The following is a 5,762-nucleotide window of genomic DNA, read 5'->3' on the forward strand; positions in this document are numbered from 1 at the left end:
CTGGCCTGGCAGCACCCTTCTCCAGGAGCAAATCCAGCAGGGCGGCACTGGTCTCATGATTGAGGAGCTCGGAGTGAGCTCTGAGCCCAGTGCCCATGGTGCTGGTCTCTTCCCGCCGGATGCTCTGGATGAAGTCGCAAACGAGCTGTAGGAGAAGGGCAAGAAGCCAGGGATGTTGCATGGAGTGCTGCACACACGGTGCTGGGCTGAGCAGAGACAGCAGGCCCAGCCCAGGTGGGGGTGGCTGCAGGTACCTGTGCTGTGCTGCGGAAGCGGCCACGGCTGGATTCCTGCTGTTGTGTGCACTCCACGGCTGCATCTGGCAAAGAGCGAGCACAGCCAGAGCTGAGGGGCTGCGGGAGAGGCCGGAGAACACAGCCCAGCCCTGCGCTGCTGAGGCAGGGAGAGCCCCGGGATGCTCCAGGGGGATGGAGCACGGCCACTGCGGGGTGTCTGCCCGGCCCCTCTTCTGTCCTATCCATGGGCATTTCCCCAGGGGACGGGATGGAATGGGATGGAATGGGATGGGATGGGATGGGAGGGGATGGGGCCAAGTTGGCTGCAGGCTCCAGCCCTGCAGCCCAGCTCTGCAACTAACCCTCCTGCGGTGGATGGAAGGGCACCGCCGCATTGGTCTCCTGTGCTGGGCCAGCTCCAGGGCCTTCTTCCTCCTCCTCCTCGTCCAGCCAGACCACCTTGCGCACTCTCGGGGCTCTGTGCCCCATGTCTGTGACTGGAGCTCGGCCCAGCAGCGAACCCAGCCGGTGCCGCTCCTGCAGGGCCTCCTGCGCCTTCCCTGCGGGCGGGACGCGGCTGTCAGCGCTCGGCCCGGGGCCAGCAACGGCCCCCGAGCGCCCCTCAGCCGCCCCGGGCCGGCCATGCCCAGGCGTTCGTTCCTCGGAACGCGGCACGGGAGGCTCGGGGCCGGCGGCCGCGCTGCCGAGCGGTGGAGCTCGGGCCGGGGAAGCCCCAGCGGAGGCGGCGGCAGCGGCCGCGCCGCCTGTGTCCTCCGCGGGCCCCGGGAGGAGCCGGGGACGGGGCCGGGGTCGGGACTGAACCCTGCGTCGGGTGCGGGGCCGGGCTCGGGCCAGGCGGAGCCGAAGGGCGGCGATGCCGCCCCCGCACCAGGCACTGACGCCCGCCCAGCAGCGCCACCGCCAGTACGGCCAGAGCCGGGCGGAGGCGAGAGCGCGGCGGGACGGCCGGGGCCGGGCACGGGGCAGCCCCGCCCGGGGCCGGGGGCGGGCCGGGGGCATGGCCCGGCCCGGCAGGGGAGAGGGAGGCGGGGAGAGGAGAGGGACGCCGGGCAAGGGACCCCGAGAGAAAGGTGTCCGACAGCGGGAACGGGAGAGAAAGAAAAACAGAAGGAAAAACAGAAAGAGAAGGAAAAAGAGAAAGAGAAAGAAAGAAAAAGTGATCTAAAATATCTGTTCTGCTGCTGTCGCTGCTGCTGCTGTCGCTGCTGCTGCCGCCACTGCTGCTGTCGCCGCTGCCGCCGCTGCAACTGAAGCTCCGGGGCCGTTCGTCCCCGTGTCCGTTCCCCGCTCGCCCCACGAGCCCCACGTTCGAGCCCCGCGCGCCCCGGGCACAGCCCCTGAGTCTGTCCAAACACGGGAACTTTGCAGCGGTGAGCCCAGATGCAGAGCCCTGACTCCTGCACACTGGCACAGCAATCCCCTCGCTTGCTGCTCTGCATTGGCCTGGCTGAGGGTCAAACACTGTCGGGCCACCTTCCCTTGCTGTAGGATTCCTACCTGACCCCAGCACTGCACTTACATCTCCAGTGTTGCCTTCCAGTAAAACCAGGGGAAGGAAAACTCAGTGTGTGGCTCATGGTATTTTCGAGTGTCTAAAAATCACTAAGTCACCGATCTTAGAGGTGCGGTGCATCTGGAATTCCTGGGATGGAGAAGTAGTGCAACATGGAAAAGGGGAGCATAGAAATAAATAGGGGAAAAGATCTTGGATTGTTTCTTTCATTTTCATTTCCCTTCTGGAAAGCTGTTTCAGTTTTCCAGGAATCTTCTCCTGTCTGCTCTTCCCAAGAATGTCTCATGGAGAACAAGGTCAAGCTTCTGTCCCAAGATTTGCCAGCAGGAAATTATGCCACTGGTGAAATTTTCATGATGACTGTTTGTGCTGGCTTAGGGCAAATATGGTGGGGAAACCTCCAAAAGGGGTCTGTCTAGAAAGCAAGTTCAAGCAGCCCCTCCCCCTACTAGTTCAGGAAAAGACTTCCCTCGAAAAAAGTGAAAAAACCCCAGTTTATTTAACAAATAAACTATTCACAAGCATGAATACTGAATAATATTAAATAAAACCTCTGACAGTGCTGAAGAGATGGCAAATTCAGAAAATCCTTTTTGTGGGTTGTAGTTGGCTCACTCAGTCTCTTCTAAGTCCCTCTGGTGCTGGAATGCAGCGTCCCAGAGCTCGGTGGGCCACAGGTGTGAGCTGCCGGTGTTTTTCTGGGTTTTCAGTCCAGAGCAGGTTTAAACAATTCCAAGAAAAAGGAAAGTCACAGCCCCAGGAACTTCTCTGCCTAAGCTAGCTAAAACCAAATTGCTGGACCTGGGCTGTGAAGGCATTGGGAAATTTCCAAATCTGGGCACTGGTGGTCCCAGCAAACACCAGATCTGGATGGTGCTGGAGCCAGAACCTGCAGATTTCCAAATTTTGGCTTTCTGTGCCAGCAAATCACTGGACTTGGGCTGTGCCAGCACCAGGAAATTTTCAGATCTGGGCACTGGCACTGCCAGCAAACACCAGATCTGAGTGGTGTCGTTGCCAGCGACAGAAATCTGCTGGATTTGGGCTCTGCTGGCACCGGGAAATTTCCAAATCTGGGCACTGGCACAGCAAACACAAGATGTGGGTGGTGCCAGACCCAGCAGCAGAAAGTTGCCGGGTTTTGGATTTCTGTGCCAGTAAATTGCTGCTGCACTTGGGCTGTGTCAGAATAGGGAAATTTCCAGATGTGGGCACTGGCGGTGCCAGCAAACACCAGTGAAACCTTCTGGCCCTCGTCCGGACCATTGGCCAGTGGTTTCCCTGAGAACCAGCTCTGGCCACTTTACAGACAGAGACTGCTTTCATCTGGTGCTCTGGAAACAGAACTTTAATGAAGGCAAACACAACAAACAGGACGGCGTGCACAGTACAGAGAGCAAAGCAGAAAAAAGCCTGGCTCCAGGGTCTAGCAGGGATATTTATACATTTATTTATGGGGAGGGTGTCTTGGTTTGGAAAGACAGGTGTCTGCTAAGGAAGGCAGGAGCCTGCCCTGAAGTGGAAACTGTAAACCCCCTCCCTCCAAATTGTTATAAATTTAAAATGAAGGGGGGGCTCTCAGGCAAAGATATGGGAGCAGGAATAACAGTTCTTTTATTAGGGAAGAAAAAAAATAAACAATGCAGTAAATCAAAACAACACTGACAGAGTCAGAATACAACATGACACCCTGTTGGTCAGGGTGTTGGTAGCAGTCCAGTTGGAATTGTGGCTGCAGCCCTCCTAGAGCAGCAGGTGTGGTTCTGTTGGAGCAGTGATCCTGTAGAAAAGGGTGTAGTCAGTCTTCCTTTGAAGATCCAGTGGAAGAGCAGCTATTCCTCTGGGAATCCAGTGGAAATGCTCTGGTGTCCCAAGATCTCAGATTATATCCAGTTGGGAATGCTTGGCTCCTCCCTCTGGGCGGAGCATCTCGCAGTGGGATGCTGTAATTTTATCAGTCATGCAGTGACATTCAATGGCCATTAACATCAGGTGTCTCCCCGGAGGGAGGATTGGTTGGGGAAGAGATAAGAAAACTGCCCAATTCCCAGAATAGAACTGCCATAGCCCTAACAGATGGTAAATGGAATACACATTGCTTAGCAATCTAGGACAAGGGGTTAAAGGTGGGATCTGAGAGAAGGACCCAAGAGGAAGGAACGATTAAGAATATTACACTTTTTGCAGTAAAAAGTAACCAATGATAGCAAAGAGAACCCAGAACTTTCTAGTAACAATCTGCGTAACTGAACAAGAGGATTATGGCTGGGAGCTCCTGCTGACCCCAACTACAGAGGGTTTTCCCACAGTCTTAAGCTGAGGCCCCCCAACACACCAGATCTGGGTGATGCCAGTGTCAGCACCAGGAAGCTGCTGGGCTTTGGCTTTCTTTGCCAGAAAATTGCTGCATTTGGGAGGTGCTGGCACCAGGAAATTGCCAGATGTGGGCACTGGCAGTGCCAGCGCACACCAGATCTGGGTGGGGAATGTGCCAGCACCGGGAAATTGCTAAATGTTAACCTTCTGTGCCAGCAAATTGCTGGAATTATGCTGTGCAGGCATCTGAAAAATTCTGAATCTGGGCACTGGCGGTGTCAGCAAACACGAGATTGCATTGCTTTAGGTACCAGGTATTTGCTTGATTTTGGCTTTCTTTGCCAGCAAATTGCTGGAATTAGGCTGTGCCAGCACCAGGAAATTGCCAGGTCTGGACACTGGCAGTGCTGGAAAACACCAGATCTGGGTGGTGCCAGCCCCAGGTATTTGCCGGGTTTTGGATTTCTGTGCCAGCAAATTTCTGCACTTGGGCTTTGCCAGCACTGGGAAATTTCTGCATCTGGGCAATGGCAGTGCTGGGCAACTCCAGGTCTGGGCAGCGACAGAGCCAGCAATGGAAAATTGCCAGATTTTGGCTTTTTTTGCCTGCAAATTGCTGCACTTGGGCTGCACCAGCACCAGGAAATTTCTGGATCTGGGCACTGGTAGATCTGGGAAACATCAGTTTGTGAGAGCCGAAATGAGGGATGTGGCACTCCAGGCGGCTCTTCAAAATGCAGTTTATTGTTTGCAAGGTGTTACAGCAGTCCAGGGTCGTGGGTGACAGAGCTGTGCCCACAGCTGTCAGCTCCAGCTGCAGGCCTGGAGACCCTTAGTTTAGGTTACAAATGCATTATATACTTTTCTTTGCTGAGCATCTTAATACAGTAGAACCAATCTATACCTATACTTTTATCTATAGCCAATTGTAACTACTATAATTACCATATTCATGTTACTATTCTCCAGTCACTAAAAGTTAGTACATTACAGTTTAAGCTAGAAGTTGTTTTCCAGTTTTCTTGCAGTGGAAAATTCTGAGACCTTTTTTCTACCTGCAGCATTTGCTGACTTGTTTGCCTGTGCTATCTTTCTGCTTGGTAAAAACATCTTCTTGTTTGAGGTGGGTTTATCCTTTGCTCTAAGTCATAAAAACCCTTTCTAATTAACATATACTTTGCCTTCTTAGCTATCCAGTAAGACCACTCCAGCAATTCTTTTCTTTTATATCAAAACTTGCTTTCATTTCTATTCCTTCTTCAGATTCTACATTCAAAAATCTTTCTGCCAAGCATACATATCTGTGAGACTTTCTTGTCAAACTTTCATCCTTCCCAACATCCCTGTATAGTGGTCAAGTGCCTGAGGCCAAGAGTGCCTGGACAAGAGGGACAGTTCTTTTCTATAGGAAGGAAACCACAGAACCCCAGGGTTTGAAGGCAGATGAGAAGCAGTCACCAGAGGCCAAGGCAAACCAGACCTGTCTGTCCTTGCAGCTTTTGTCTGAAAGCAGCCTTTGGATATATGGGGAGTTTTGGGGCTGGAATTCCATTTCAGCCATGGGTTCCTGGACTGGAATGACAGTTCTCCACACAAAGGAAAGGGTGGAGTTCCAGTGTTCCAAAGGCTTATTAGAGGCAGCTCCAAGGGGGCCAAGGCCAGCCAGACCTGTTGTC

Source organism: Agelaius phoeniceus, assembly GCF_051311805.1.
Source record: "Agelaius phoeniceus isolate bAgePho1 chromosome W unlocalized genomic scaffold, bAgePho1.hap1 SUPER_W_unloc_1, whole genome shotgun sequence".
In the NCBI taxonomy this organism is placed as follows: domain Eukaryota; kingdom Metazoa; phylum Chordata; class Aves; order Passeriformes; family Icteridae; genus Agelaius; species Agelaius phoeniceus.